The sequence below is a fragment of the Bufo bufo genome, chromosome 2, assembly GCF_905171765.1.
Source record: "Bufo bufo chromosome 2, aBufBuf1.1, whole genome shotgun sequence".
Classification (NCBI taxonomy): domain Eukaryota; kingdom Metazoa; phylum Chordata; class Amphibia; order Anura; family Bufonidae; genus Bufo; species Bufo bufo.
The window spans coordinates 469173045-469189832 of NC_053390.1; the positions used below are offsets into that span (position 1 = coordinate 469173045).

At 44.1% G+C, this 16788-nt stretch overlaps 1 protein-coding gene and 1 long non-coding RNA gene across 2 annotated transcripts in view; both read left to right on the forward strand.

Annotated features, from left to right (window-relative positions):
* The window catches only part of ZBTB7A (zinc finger and BTB domain containing 7A), a 126488-nt gene that overhangs the window by 80820 nt on the left and 28880 nt on the right, over nt 1-16788 (forward strand).
* Nucleotides 258-15971, forward strand: LOC120989537. The gene is made up of 3 exons (XR_005776275.1): nt 258-388; nt 3362-3378; nt 15961-15971. It is a non-coding gene; the product is annotated as an uncharacterized LOC120989537 (long non-coding RNA).

Consider the following 16788-nt stretch of genomic DNA (forward strand, 5'->3'; position numbering starts at 1 on the left):
TTGGTAGTCAATTTATATTTTACATTTATAATATACTAGTGCCAAATGTAAATTTTCACACCTCACTGACTTTATTAACCCCTATCAGACCTCAGATCAGCACTCTATTAACCCCTATCAGACCTCAGATCAGTCCTCTATTAACCCCTATCAGGCCTCAGATCAGACCTTTATTAACCCCTATCAGACCTCAGATCAGACCTCAGATGAGTATCGGAAGCGCTTGCTGCGCTTCTTCCCTGCTCCCGTCACCCGATGCATACTAGTGCGCGCTTCCATAACGGAAGCACTCACTAGTATTCGCTTTATACGCATTATCTGTATATCGGCATGGTTAGATGCCGATACTGATAATGTACAAAATCCTAAATATCGGCCAATAATATCGGTACTTACGATAATCGGTCGATCCGTAGTGGCTGCACATTGACCGATTTGATGTAGCATTGCATAGTTTTTAAGCATTTCTCATAAGTAAGTTTCTAATACAATCATGAGAAAAACAAAGTAAGCCTTTTGAATTCTATAATTTTACGTATCGGGACAACATTTTAAAAAATCTCTTCCTTAGAAGGTCTTAAAATTAGGTAAATGTACCCCCGGATGACAAATTACTTTTATTCAAGTAATTCTATGCCAAAGTAAACACGAAGTACAGCCTTAGGCCTCTTTCACACGGGCGAGTTTTCCACGCGGGTGCAATGCGTGAGGTCCGCACTGAATCCGGACCCATTCATTTCTTTGGGGCTGTACACATCGGGGTGATTTTTCACGCATCACTTGTGCGTTGTGGGAAAATTGTAGCAAGCTCTATATTGTGCATTTTTTTTACTCAACGCACGCCCCATAGAAGAGAATGAGGCTGCGTTAAAATTGCGGTGCGATTTTCACGCATGGTTGCTAGGAGACGATCGGGATGGGGACCCGATCTTTATTATTTTCCCTTATAACATGGTTATAAGGGAAAATAATAGCATTCTTAATACAGAATGCTAAGTAAATTAGGGATGGAGGGGTTAAAAAATAATAATAATGAATTAAACTCACCTCATCCACTTGTCCGCGCTGCCGGCTTCTCTTCTTTTTTCTTCTTTGATGACCTGGGAGGAAAGGAGCTTTGGTGATGTCACTGCGCACATCACATGGTCCATCACCATGGTGATGGACCATGTGATGAGCGCAGTGACGTCACCAAAGGTCCTTTTCCTCCCAGGTCCTCAAAGAAGAAGAAAAAATAGAAAACGGGCTGCGCGAACAAGTGGATGAGGTGAGTTTAATTATTTTTATTTTTTAACCCCTCCATCCCTAATTTACTTAGCATTCTGTATTAAGAATGCTATTATTTTCCCTTATAACCATGTTATAAGGGAAAATAATAAAGATCGGGTCCCATGTTATAAGAGAAAATAAAATCTACACAACACCACCTAACCCAAACCTGAACTTCTGTGAAGAAGTCCGGGTTCGGGTCTGGGTACCAAACATGCCGATTTTTCTCACTCGCGTGCAAAACACATTAAAACTCTTTGCACTTGCGGGGAAAAATCGCGCATTTTCCAGGCAACACACCCGCATCTTTTCCCGCACGTCACCCGTGTGAAAGAGTATTTAGGGTACTTTCACACTTGCGTTGTTTGATTCCGGCAGGCAGTTGGTTCCGTTGCCTGAACTGCCTGCCTGATCAGGCAAACTGTATGCAAACGCATGTCATTTTTTTCTGACTGATCAGGCATTTTTCAGACTTATCAGGATCCTGATCAGTCTGAAAAATGCATTGCAATACCGGATCCGTTTTTCCGGTGTCATCCGGCAAAACGGCTAAGTTTTTTTATGTGTTTTTTTTTCCTAATTTTTAAAGGTCTGCGTTTGCGCAGACCGGAATCCCGGATCCGTCAATGCACCAATTTGAATGCCAAATCCGGCACTAATACATTCCTATGGAAAAAAATGACGGATCCGGCATTCAGACAAGTGTTCAGTTTTTTGGCCGGACATAAAACCGAAGCAAACCGTCCTGAAAAGTCAAAAAGACTGAATTGAAGGCATCCTGATGCATCGCTCTCCATTTAGAATGCATTAGGATAAAACTGATTAGTTCTTTTCCAGTATAGAGCCCCTAGGACGGAACTCTATGCCGGAAAAGAAAAACACTAGTGTAAAAGTACCCTTCGTAGTAATTAAGAGGGTAAGTAGCAGTCTGGTGCTGCTAATCAAATGCCCTTTATGAGTTGATCATCAGCAAGTAAGACTACCTCTAGAAAAGCAGTTTTGGGAGTTTGCTAGTCTGGAGCTCTCAGGTGTATGTTAACAAGTGGTGATCTTAGAGAAGCAATTGTTGCTGCCTATCAATCTGGGAAAGCTTATAATGCCATTTCCAAACAACTTGAAGTCCATCATTCTACACTAAGGGCTCGTTCACACGACCGTAGGAGTCCCTTTCCCATATTGCGGATCCGCAATACACGGGCACCGTTCCGTTATCATTACGCATCACAGATGCGGACCAATTCATTTCAATGGGTCCTCAAATCCGGAGATGCGGAACGGAAGCACGGAACGGAACACTACGGCATGCTTTCTGGCGTTCCGTGCCTCCGCACCGCAAAAGGATAGAGCATGTTCTATCTTTTTGCGGAACGGAGGGATTGCAGACCCATTCAAGTAAATGGGTCTGCGATCCCCATGCGCCTGCCCCACGGAAGGTGCCCGTGCATTGCGGACCGCAATTTGCGGTTCACAACACGAGCATGGGACACCAACGGTCATGTGAACGAGCCCTAAGAAAGATTATTCATTAGTGGAAAACATTGAAGTCGTCTTCCCAGGAGTAGAGATCCCAGCGTATTCGACCCTAGGTCAGACCGCGCAATGTTTAAAGAAATTACAGATTTAAGACTCAACCGGCCTCTGTTAAGCATGTTAAATGTTCAAGTTCATAAGGCTAGTTACAGAGTGAGTTCAGTGCAAGAAATAAGGCAATCACCCTGTAATTAGGGGCTGATAGCCCGATTGCTGCCACTTCTTAACAAGAATTCACCTCTCACCAATTTCTTTATTGGTTTGAAAATCAGTAGTATATAAATAAGTGTTTTCAGTTTGTCCCACATTGCAAAAGTTTTAATCGGTTGTTATTTTCTGTACAAGTAAAAAAAAAAAAAAAAAGAAATTCTATTAGGTGATCACACAAGTCTTGAAAAAATATTAGGCCTCTTGCACACGACCGTATGGGTTTTTCAGTATTTTGCAGTCCGCAAAAAATACAGATGACGTCCGTGTGCATTCCAGAGGATAGATCATCAGTTTAAACAAAGTGCAGAACCCCTTTAATACAAGGCACTTACAAATGTATTATTATTATTAGGGATCGACCGATTATCGGTTTGGCCGATATTATCGGCCGATATTGAGGATTTTGAACGTTATCGGTATCGGCATCTATTTTGCCGATATACCGATAACGTATGGGGAACACAGAACGCGCTGCTCTCAGCGCGTTCTGTGTTCCCTCCGCAGCACAGGGGAGAAGGAAGCAGTGTCTCCTCCCCCCTGTGATGCTGCTGCTGCCGCCAATAGCAGGAGAGGAGACAAGAGGAGGGGAGGGGCTGTGGCCGCTGCGCCACCAATGAAGATAAGCCTTTCATTCATTCATATACAGGAGGCGGGAGCTGGCTGCAGAATCACATAGCCGGCTCCCGACCTCTATGAACGGCAGCTGCGGTCCGCGGTAGTTAACTCCTCAGGTGCCGCGGATCGCAGCCACCGCTCATAGAGGTCGGGAGCCGGCTATGTGATTCTGCAGCCAGCTCCCGCCTCCTGTATATGAATGAATGAAAGGCTCCTCTTCATTGGTGGCGCAGTGCGCCCCCCCCCCCCGAGCCCCCCAGTATTAATCATTGGTGGCGCAGTGCGCCCCCCACCCCAATCCCGGCCAATAGTAAAAACATTGGTGGCGCAGTGCGCCCCTCCCCCCACCCAGTATTACTCATTGGTGGCAGTGGCCACAGGATCCCCTCTCCCCTGCTCCTCCGATCGGAGCCCCAGCAGTGTAAGCCTGGGGCTCCGATCGGTTACCATGGCAGCCAGGACGCTATTGAAGCCCTGGCTGCCATGATAAGCTCCATGCTGCTGTGTGCACAAAGCACAGAGCAGCAGGGACAGTGTGATCTCCTATTCACCCTGATAGAGCTCTATCAGGGTGAATAGGACAAGGGTTCTAGTCCCTAAGGGGGCTAAAAGTTAGTAAAAAAAAAAAATACAAAAATATTAAGTATAAATAAAAAAGATTTATAAAAAAAAAAATACACATTAACAATAAACCAAAATACACATTAACAATAAACATATTAATTTTCAGCAGATTTGTGTAGGAATTTTTTTTTTTCCTCAAAAATGAAAATTCCCAGAATATCGGTATAAATTATCGGCTATCGGCCTGAAAGTTCACAAATTATCGGTATCGGCCCTAAAAAATCAATATCGGTCGATCCCTAATTATTATCCATATTGCTTCCTTTGCTGGCTTGATTAATTTTTCCATCACATTATACACTGCTAGTTTCATGGTTATGACCACCCTGCAATTCAGCAGCGGTGGCCATACTTGCACGTTATGTCGGAATATTTATGCTGTCTACAATTGACAGTCTATAATATTTATGTGAATAAATTGGAATCTGTAATGAAGGAGATTCTAATCTATTATCATAAATGCCAAGCTAAAACGAGCTTGTGATCTGCGCTAAGTTAGACGACAAAAAGAAGGCGTGGTATATCAAAATATATATTTATTTAAAAATAACAATAATATGGTGCAAACTAATATATAAGAAAATTGGTGACAATTGAAATTCAATCAATGATATGCAAAATGTATATATATATATATATATATATATATATATATATATACACAATTATGCCTTATTATAACAATACCACTCAATTATATTTTAAATCAATTTGATACCTGATTTCTCTTAGGCGACAAATGTCTGATTAAATCCAAATCTGGTTTATCTTTTATCTATACAGATATATATACATAATCAACCATACCGGCCTAGAACTGAATTCAGTTCCTTGGAGATAATACCGTGTTTTCTACAGTATATTTTCTTTCTTTCAAATTTCTGTTTATTGAGGTATGAGAGGCATACATAAACAATTATTCAAAAAATAGGGCAACATGCCCCTGGATCATAAAAGCATCAGACATATGTACAGTACAGACCAAAAGTTTGGACACACCTTCTCATTCAAAGAGTTTTCTTTATTTTCATGACTATGAAGGCATCCAAACTATGAATTAACACTTGTGGAATTATATACATAACAAACAAATGTGAAACAACTGAAAATATGTCATATTCTAGGTTCTTCAAAGTAGCCACCTTTTGCTTTGATTACTGCTTTGCACACTCTTGGCTTTCTCTTGATGAGCTTCAAGAGGTAGTCCCCTGAAATGGTCTTCCAACAGTCTTGAAGGAGTTCCCAGAGATGCTTAGCACTTGTTGGCCCTTTTGCGTTCACTTTGCGGTCCAGCTCACCCCAAACCATCTCGATTGGGTTCAGGTCCGGTGACTGTGGAGACCAGGTCATCTGGCGCAGCAACCCATCACTCTCCTTCATGGTCAAATAGCCCTTACTTTCAAAGTTTTCCCAATTTTTCGGCTGACTGACTGACCTTCATTTCTTAAAGTAATGATGGCCACTCGTCTTTCTTTACTTAGCTGCTTTTTTCTTGCCATAATACAAATTCTAACAGTCTATTCAGTAGGACTATCAGCTGTGTATCCACCTGACTTCTCCTCAACGCAACTGATGGTCCCAACCCACTTTATAAGGCAAGAAATCCCACTTATTAAACCTGACAGGGCACACCTGTGAAGTGAAAACCATTTCAGGGGACTACCTCTTGAAGCTCATCAAGAGAATGCCAAGAGTGTGCAAAGCAGTAATCAAAGCAAAAGGTGGCTACTTTGAAGAACCTAGAATATGACATTTTCAGTTGTTTCACACTTGTTTGTTATGTATATAATTCCACATGTGTTAATTCATAGTTTTGATGCCTTCAGTGTGAATCTACAATTTTCATAGTCATGAAAATAAAGAAAATTCTTTGAATGAGAAGGTGTGTCCAAACTTTTGGTCTGTACTGTATATGAGAGCAGGTTACAGCTTTACAAATAGCCACACAACTGCTACAAGCAATGACCATAGACATCGAGATGAGCCTGATAAGTAATAACACTTCAAGTGAATAAGTGAGTTGTACAGACATCAGAACCAAGCTACAAAGAGGATAGAGGGCTGAGCAGTCAGTAATAACATATGGGGTGTTCAAAGACCAGAGTTAAGGATCTAGGGATGACCTCTGGGACTTCTGAAGCCACGATGCCCAGGTAATTAAGTATTTATCGTGCGACAAGGATTCCCAGCTGGACATCTCTTCAAATCTGCAAATTTCCTGAACCTTGTCTCTCCACATCTGTATGGTAGGGGCCTGATCAGAAAGCCACTTAAGAGGAATAAGCAATTTAGCCGCAGCTATTAGATGTGAGAGTAAGGAGTGCTTGCTGAGGGGACAATGCAGTTCTGGTAAGTTTAAGAGCACAGCTTTGGTCGTAAGAGTCGTGCCAGCTGGGCATAATCCCTTAATCTCGTTAGTCACATCATTCCAGAACGGGTGAATCCCAGGGCACGACCACCAAACATGCAGATCTGTGCCCTTAGATGCATGGCACCTCCAGCAGGCCTCCGACACCGAAGGAAACATTTTATTCAACAGATCTGGGGTACGGTACCACTTAGTAACAAGTTTAAAAGCATTTTCCTGTGTTGTTATGCAACGGGAAAAACTGTGTGAATGGCTAAGAATCCTATCTACCTCTGATTCGGTGAAGCTTACTTCCAGATCAGCCTCCCATTGTCTGATATAGAAAGGCTTCTCCACCATCCTAGTTTCAAGTAACTTATTATAAAAAAAGGAGAGTAGTTTATGTCTGGGGCTGGGGAATTGTAAAATGGTGTCATACCAAGAGGGAATGTAATCTTTTTGAGCTTTGACCAGATAATCCTTACATATGGTACTGAAGTGAAGGTAGTGCAAGTGTGACCACTTGCTCATGTTATAGAATTCCCCTAAATCATGCAGCTTCGGAATTATGTTACCCTTCAATACATCCCCCACAGCCGCGTTGCCAAAGCTCGGCCACAAGTTAAGAACATCTCTATACCCAACATTTAGATAATAAGGAACCAAGCGGATGGGCATGAATGGAGAAGGACCCCGGGGGAGTCCCAAGAGGGGGGATACCCTGATCCAGGCACTACAAATTCCCAGATATGTAGGGTTCAATTTTTGCCAACAGTGTCAACAGAGGGCGGGGTACCCATAGTGTAACCTCAGTAAGTTGGCTAGATAATAATTCTGTACATCAGCATACCAAAACCCCCCCTAGAAATTGGTTGGGATAGTAGGTTGTAAGATACACGAGGTTTAGTCTTTTTCCAAATAAAGGAAGAAAAAAGTCTACGCACTTGCAACAGATATGGTTTGGGCAGGGAGATTGGCAGGGTCTGAAGAATGTAAAGTAATCTAGGGAAAACATAAGTCTTTAATAGGTTTTTCCTACCTATCCAAGAAAGGTAGGGAATCTTTAAGTCCTTTAATTGTACCCGGATGTCAGATAAAAGGGCAGAGTAGTTTAAATGAAATAATTGGCTGGGATCTCTAGATATATTAATATGTGATGATGCCCATTTGAAGGGGAAGGTGGTAGACAGTGAGGAAATGGTGTTGGATGGTACATTAATTCCCATAGCTGAGCACTTGGGGAGATTTATTTTAAAATTGGACAAGTGGCCAAAATCATGCAATAGTTTTAAGATCTCTGGGAAGGCGGTGACAGGATCAGACAGAATCGGCAACATATCATCGGCAAAGGCCGCCACCGAATGATGCATGGAACCAATTTGTACCCCTTTGATATTGTCATTTTGCCTGATGGCCTGAATGAGAGTCTCCAGGCAGAGTATAAAAATGTTAGGGGACAATGGGCAGCCCTGGCGAGTACCATTAGAAATGTTAAAATGGGAGGATAGTATGCCATTACCCCGCACTCTTGCATGAGGGGCAGAGTACAGGGACAGCACCGCTTTAACAAACTTAGGGTGAAATCCAATTAAAACCAATAAAAAATTATATTCAATACAGAAATGTTGGCCTACTGAACAATACTTGGTCGAAGCTCCTTTTGCATGAGTTACTGCATCAATGCGGTGTGGCATGGAGGTGATCAGCCTGTGGCACTGCTGAGGTGTTATGGAAGACCAGGTTGCTTTGATAGTGGCCTTTAGCTCGTCTGTATTGTGGGTCTGGTGTGTCAACTCTTCCTCTTGACAATACCCCATTGATTGTCTATGGGGTTTAGATCAGGTGAGTTTGCTGGCCATTCAAGCAGTGATAAGTGGTTATTACACCAGGTATTGACACTTTTGGCAGTGTGGGCAGGTGCCATGTCCTGCTGGAAAATGAAATTAGCATCACCATATGATATTTTTATTTATCGAGATGCACCTGTATCTTACTTACCATTTGAGTTGTTAAAATCGGGGCATATAAGCCACGCCTCTGCCCTAGACCCACCCATAAACACCTATTTGTGGGCAGGATCTCTGTTAGCCCTGCCCAGTTTTGGCCCGAGGTAGCGTAAATTTGCCAGGATTGTCTCTGAAAATCTGGGACAGTCCCGGCAAATTCGGGACATTTAGCAGCTATGCTGTATGTGTGTACAGGAGCTTAATTCTGTGTATTTCATGTCAGGTTTAGCCTCTATCCTTGCTGTGTGTTTTTCTGTCTAGCTTCTGAGTAACTAGCTCATTAGCTCCCCTATAAATATCTGCTTGTTTCTCTCACTCTTTGCCTGATCAATACAGGTCTTGCCAGTGAGCTTTACCTTGCTTTCTGAGCTATAATCCGTCTACCTGTTGGTATACTGATAGTTGCCTGCCTGTACTTTGACCTCAGCCTGTTCCTGACCATCAGCTAGTCTGGTTGCTCTGGTACTCTGCTTTAGTGTCCCTGATCCCAGTGGGTCAGCAGTCTACCTCCTGCGTGGTTGGCGCAGTGGATGCACATCCACAGGTTGTGAAAACAATCTAAGGACACTGGGGGTCTTACAAAGACCCACATTTTACGCCAATTTTTGTTTCTCCTCTGCGCTGCCGGAGGATTAGGCATATTTATGACAAGGCATGCACCTTGTCATAAATTAAGCGCACCTCCAGAAGTCTGTGCACCTGGTGTAAGAACAACTCCATCCCCTGACTGGAAAAGTTTTTTGCTAAATTTGCCCTGACAACCGCCACACCCTTGACACGCCCAAGGTGCACAAAAGCCTTTGTGACTTTTTATACTCCAATTACTGAAATAGCATTTTTTGTAAATGACACAACTCCCCCCCCCCCCCCCCGTGTGTGTTGTGCAGTTCTTCAGTCACATCATTCCCCTTCCTCTGCTCACTGCTTTTTGAGAACTGTAACTTTCTGCGTAGTCAGAGCTTGGTTAGTGCTATTCAAATGCAGCATGTTACGTATATCACCCTACACCGTAAGTCAAATGGTTATTGTAAGCATATAAATAGGGGCTTTATCCATTTCAAATCATGGCTCAACCCAAGTGATGCTGGGATAACATTGATCTCTAGGTTTTTAAGTGCACCTTATCAGGGGGCGTGGCCTGGCAGGGAATCTGAGCAGACACGCACCGAAAACCTTTTGCTCTCTGTCTTATTTTTTTTTTTCATTTTACCAATGCCTGTTACCCCTAAAAAACTGACACTTCTATTGTTACTGTGCCCACAGTACCTTCTGTAAGATTCAGGAAGCTTTGATGGTTGATGACTCGACAAAAGCGAGGGAATGCTATTGCGGGGAGGGAACCCAGCAATATGGCACAGGAGAAGGAGACACCGCTGCAAGAGTGGTGTAGACATGTGCACACTTGGAGCACTTTCACTCCACCAGTAAATTATGACTGGTATCTTCCCAAGGCTTGGAAGCATCGGGTAATTGTGCTGGTGTGTGCCAGGGAGAAAGTGTAGCAAAGAATGTAGCTCTCAATATGACGCCTAGTGGCCACATGGAGCATGAGACTGTGTCGCTCCCATTACAGCTTATTGGTGGGCAAGGTGGCTGTTTAACACAAGTACCGACCTTAAAGGGCTTCTGTCACCCCACTAAAGTCAATATTTTTTTTTTGGGCTAGTTAAATTACTTATCCTGCGATATATGAAAATATAATGGTGTTACTTACTTTGATTCAGCAGTTTCTTCTAAAAACGAACTTTTATAATATGTAAATTAGGTCTCTACCAGCAAGTAGGGCGGCTACTTGCTGGTAGCAGCTGCAGAAAACCGCCCCCTCGTCGCGTTGATTGACAGGGCCAGCCGGGATCTCCTCCTCCGGCCAGCCCTGTCGGCATTTTAAAAATCGCGCGCCTGTGTTCATTCTGCGCAGGCGCTCTGAGATGAGGAGGCTCGCCTCCTCAGAACTCCCTCAGTGCGCCTGCGCCGATGACATCACCGAAATAGAAGACGTCATCGGCGCAGGCGCACTGAGGGAGTTCTGAGGAGGCGAGCCTCCTCATCTCAGAGCGCCTGCGCAGAATGAACACAGGCGCGCGATTTTTAAAATGCCGACAGGGCTGGCCGGAGGAGGAGATCCCGGCTGGCCCTGTCAATCAACGCGACGAGGGGGCGGTTTTCTGCAGCTGCTACCAGCAAGTAGCCGCCCTACTTGCTGGTAGAGACCTAATTTACATATTATAAAAGTTCGTTTTTAGAAGAAACTGCTGAATCAAAGTAAGTAACACCATTATATTTTCATATATCGCAGGATAAGTAATTTGTTTGTATATTGGAGTCCACCGGGTCATATATTGGAGGGACCACGTGAGAACTACGACTCTACATACAATCTCGGCGAGGATTGGCAACAAGTGTCTTCAGCTTTATCTTGTGCCGTCCTCCCTGGTGAAGTGAGTAAAGACTTTTCCATTGACCAATGACCCTGAGAGGTTTAGAGTGACTAGAAAACTCTTGCACTAATATGTTATTTATGTTTTTTATCTTTTTATGATCAGTTTACATCCCTCTAACTAGCACTATCTCCCTTACCACAAAGGGTGAATCTCAAGGGATTACTGATCCCGGATTAATTCTTTTGGGCCAACTGGCCACTTTTGCTTCCATAATTTTCAATACTGTGTCCAACACTGGGGCTGTTTCCATCAGCCGCTTTCCATCCCATCACATCAATTTCTGGCGCTCCACTGGTTCTTCCTTTTTTATTTAATTTTTTCTCTCCATTTCAACCCTAGATATGAGCAGTGTATAATGTTAACCCCTTCCCGACTTACCGCATCGTGACGTAATAGTAGGTCATGGATAACTCCGGTCACCGTGGCGAATCGCGCGGTGACCAGAGTAAGCTGACTGCACGAATCGGCAGTCAGTCATCTTAGATGAAGGTGAGGAGGAGTTTTTCCGCCCCCCCTGCAGCCCCGATCGCTGCGATTGGCTGGCTAGTGAAGACCAGCCCATCGCAGCGCCGGCAATGAATGGAGCCGAAGGGGGGCTCGGCTAGAGGTGGGAGGGGGCTGATGACATCAGCCCATGTCTCCTCCTAGGTCAGAGAGGGGACACCAGACACAGGTGTCCCTTCCCAGCGCTGCGATTGGCTGGAGCAACGCCTATTGCAGCGCTATACAACAATCGGCCAATCTGTGGTGCTGCTGGTGGCTGGGACGGAGGTGATTGGGGCTGATTACATCAGCCCATGTCACCTCCGAGGTCAGGGAGGGGACATCAGACACTGATGTCACCTCCGAGGTCAGGGAGGGGACATCAGACACTGATGTCCCCTCCCAGCACTGCGATTGGCTGGAACAACGCTCGGTACGGAATAAAAATGTACAAGCTGTGCGAGAGTGCCTCTGGGTACACCTGTAGGTTCCGGGTTTATGAGGGGAAAGATTCCCGGATACAACCCCTGAATAGACCCCCCCCCCCCCCCCCCCCCCGTCCTAGGAGTTACTGGCAAGATTGTGTGGGACTTACTGCACCCACTGCTGGATAATGGTTATCACCTCTATGTAGATAACTATTACACCAGCATACCCCTAATTATGTCCCTAAAAGCCTGAGGTACTGTGGCTTGCGGCACAGTGCGAAAAAATCTGAGAGGGCTCCCTAGATCCCTGGTAGGGCAACTACTCGGAAAAAAAGGTGACAGTAAGGCTCTCCTCCATGAGAACATGCTGGCGGTTAAGTACAAGGACAAGAGGCATGTCCTTGTACTAACCACCATTCACACAAACGCCAGTTCTCCTGCCCAAGTGCGAGGTACCACTACCCCTGTCAACAAGCCTGACTGCATCCTTGATTACAACAGGCACATGGGAGGGGTTGATCTGTCCGATCAAGTTCTGAAGCCCTACAGTGCCATGCGTAAAACTAAGGTGTGGTACAAAAAGCTTGCCATATACATTGTAGAGATGGCAATGTACAATGCATACATTTTACATAGAACTGCAGGCCAGACAGGAACTTTCCTTCAGTTCCAAGAGGCGGTAATCAAGGCCCTAATTTTCCAAAGTCAGGAAGGGGAGGGCCCGAGTACTTCAGAAGGTCATGGTGCCCGTTTTGTACCAGGACAACATTTCCCTGGTGAAGTCCCACAAACAGCAAATAGGGTAAAGACCCGAAAAAAGATGTCAGGTTTGTTACAAAAGGGGAATACGAAAGGACACCAATTTTCAGTGCGACACCTGCCCTGATAAACCTGGCTTCTGCATGAAAGAATGCTTCCGAACCTACCACTCATCCATGGATTTTTAATTTCATCCTTTATGCTCCCTGTAATATTTCCATATCTCTGATTTAGTCCACCTCACTTGCATACCCACTTTCCAACAACCACTACATAATCTATTCTGTGAGACACCTGTTTGGTAAAAAGTACTCTTTCCACCACTTAAAATGTTCGTACGGGGGTGCTCTTTCCTAAATGGGGTCACTTTTTGGGATTTTTCATTTCTGGGGACCTCCATTTTTTTAAATGTGACATGGCAGCTAAAATCCATGTCTGCCAATTCAGCTGTTCGACTCTAGAACCCTGCCATGCACCCATACATCATTTTATGAACACATATTGGGTGTTGGTGTATTCGGTCATGATAGGGAATCCCCTATCCCAGAATATCAGTGTATATGTAGATAAAGTCCTTAGACCGTTTGTATCTGCGTTACCCTCTTTTATTAGGGATACAACTGATTTACTTCTTAAAATGCTAAGATGCTGCTGTGGAGGAGTTTACTCTGTTGGCCTCCATAGATGTTGAGGCTCTCTACAGCAGCATACCACATGAATAGGGTATTAAGGCTGCACATTCCTTTCTAGAAACCAGGGGCATTCAATTTAGGGCTCACAACTCCTTTGTCTTATCTCTCCTCAGATTTATATTGACCCACAATTTTCTTCTGTTTGAGAATGTGTTCTACCACCAGCTCAGGGGCACCGCGATGGGTAGCCCCTGTGCGCCCACGTACGCGAATTTGCTCCTGGGCTGGTGGGAGGACGTCTGGTCTTTAGTGATATGGAGGAACCCTGGACCACCCACATCCTCCTTTGGGGGAGATATATTGATGACATCTTTGTGTTATGGGATGGTCCAGAGGTGGCCTTCAGATCATTTGTTAAATCTCTTAACCAGAACCCTATTGGATTACGATTCACATTTAAATTCAGCGACAGGGAAATTTAGATTCTGGATGTGAAAATCTCTAAGAGGGAGGGTATGTTATATACCGAAACTTTTAGAAAACCCATGGCGACCAACAGCCTTCTACATTGGGGGAGTTTCCATCCGAAACCGGTAAAAAAGGGAATACCGAAGGGTCAATACAAACGGATTAGAAAGAACTGTACTGACACCTCTACTTTTGTTGCACAATCAAGAGATTTAAGAAGTAGATTTCTGAGGACAGGAATCATTTCTTGGGGCCCCAAAAAAAGGACCCACAAAAGGGGATAATGAGAATAATTGGTACGTATGATAATGCCCACGAGAAAGTATTTGAAATACTTAGAAAACACTGGGGCATCCTACAGACTGATATGGACTTGACGGAAGTACTCCCACCGAGACCAGCAATTACGTTTAGAAGGGAGAAATCCATCAAGGACCGCCTGGTGCATAGTCTGTATACTAAACCAAGAACCGTAGGTACGTGGCTAGAGAGGAGACCCCTAGGAATGTTTAAATGCAGAGGTGTGTGGCGTGCCCTTTTATCTCTAAATCGAAAACATTTAGAAGTGTCTCTACAGGAAGAAGTTATGAGATCAGGGATTTCGCGAATTGTAGATAATGCGGAATGGTGTATTTTGGTTATTTGCCAATGCCCTCTGAATTATGTAGGGAAGATGAAAAGAGAGCTTAGAAGGAGGATCGGTGAACACATAGTTGATATTAAACATAAAAGTGACACACCGGTGGGCAACTATGTTCATAAATTTCATGAGGGGAATCCAAATTCCCTAAGATTTCAATCCATTGAGGTTATCCCCCCCTCACCACGAAAGGGTGATTGGGATAGGAGGATATTACAGAAGGATTGCCAATGGATTTACAGACTAAGGACATCCAATCCTGAAGGTCTGAATGAACAACTATCATTTGGATGCTTTCTCTAGTCAGTGTCATATGATTAGAATGTTCTGACACGGTATGTCTTCCCTACTCCACTGTACATGACTGTGTTCCTTTTTTACCTTAATTTCATCTCCAAGCAGCTGTCAAATATAGGTCTAAATATTGGGAATGAGTCCCATATCTTTGTTTATCGGATCGGAATAGATCCAATGGTATGTATCATTTAACCCATTATGGGGTCACCCGTATCAGTAATGGATGCCCCTATTCTGGGATAATATTGTGGGCGATATTTAAAATAAAGGTGTTGATTGCCTTTGATTTATCCCTTCCCATGTACTTTGTCTGACCCCCCCCCCCCCCCCCCCCCCTCCCTTCCTCCTCCTTTCCTGTTCCTTCCAGCAGACTAGCTTATCTGAAAGGCCTCTACAATTATTTACCTCTAATTTGTATTTATGGATACAGGTGTATTTTATGATCGTCTAACAAAGATATATCTCGTTGTTTAATTTGGAAAAATAGTGGCGATCTACCTGTGGAACGCATATGCGTTCCAAAGTGTATGTCTGGCACTTGATTCCACTATAGAGGATCTGTTTCCTGTCTGTGGAACGCAGGAGCGTTCCAGGGACATTTCCGGTATTGGAACTTCCGGCCCTTGGAGCGCTCGGAGATGACCGAACTTCCGGTCTGTGGAACAGCGGCGTTCTGCAACCTGCATGGCTTTTTGAAACATCTAATTCAGAGAAACCGAAGTATGCAGGGGTGAGTGAATAGAGATCAGGGTCTGGGGACCTCTTTGGCGCTGGGGGGAGTAGAGGGAAGAGGTTTAGGATAACATTCTGGCGATATCAAAAGAGTAATTAAGGGAGAGTGACTAAGTGGGAGGAGATGAGATATAAGGCGCCAATGTTGAAATCAGCATTGAGACACCTTACATCCCAGAAGCCTGCACCCTTGCTCAAGTCTCCAAGTGGGTCCTGATTGATGGGCACCAATGTGAGAGTCTATATCGTGAGACTCTAGTTAAGTATACATTTCAATATGCAATCTCCTGACGAACTGGTCTTTGTACCACTGACTGGGGAAATGCTGCGTCGGGATATATCTGTTTGTCAGACCCACGGGGTCTGAGCTTGATCTGAGCTTATTTTTAAGGATATTAATAAAAGTTATATTTTACATTCGTGGGAAGGTGTTTCAAGATATATTTGCCCCCTCAACCCCACTCTTGGTGACAGTTCAGGAAGGACTGAAATAATATGGCCCTTAGGTACCTAGATATCGCCCGTCCGACACCTCCGACCTGCCCTTCACCGTAACCAGACGTCTCCATCCATAGAATACACCGTCTTCTCTCAGGAATGGAACTTTCTTGGCATCTTTCGTTACGATTTTCAGGTAACAGCCACTTCACCCTCGCAGTCTCTAGGTTAATCCACGCAGAAACCGTGGACTGGCCTTCTTTTTTTCTGTCAGTAACGATCTTCAGGTGTCAGCCCCTCCCAATGACTCTGGAATCGCCTCACCCTCACAGTCTCTAAGATTTCTGTCAGTGTCGATCTTCTGGCGTCAGCCACCCCCAATCTCAGTGCCAATCTTCCGGCCCATGTAGCACCTCCTTCTGGGGTACGGTCAACCGTAGGCTGGCTTCTTTTCAACATAAGCACGACTTCCATCTTAATTAAAGAATCAGTTGTTGGGGAGGTTCTCCCATGGATAGATACGTATATACAGATGTATGTAATAACTGGGCCATACATACATTTATATATAGACAATGTAAGCCCATATAATTACAACATAAGCCCATATATATATCTATATACAGATGTGTTCAATATAAGGGGAATACACACATATATATATACACACACACACACACACACATATTTACACATACCTGGGCCCATACTGGCCATACAGGGCCAATATATATATGCATATATTAAAAGACATATATACATACACTGCGTGCAGAATTATTAGGCAAATGAGTATTTTGACCACATCATCCTCTTTATGCATGTTGTCTTACTCCAAGCTGTATAGGCTCGAAAGCCTACTACCAATT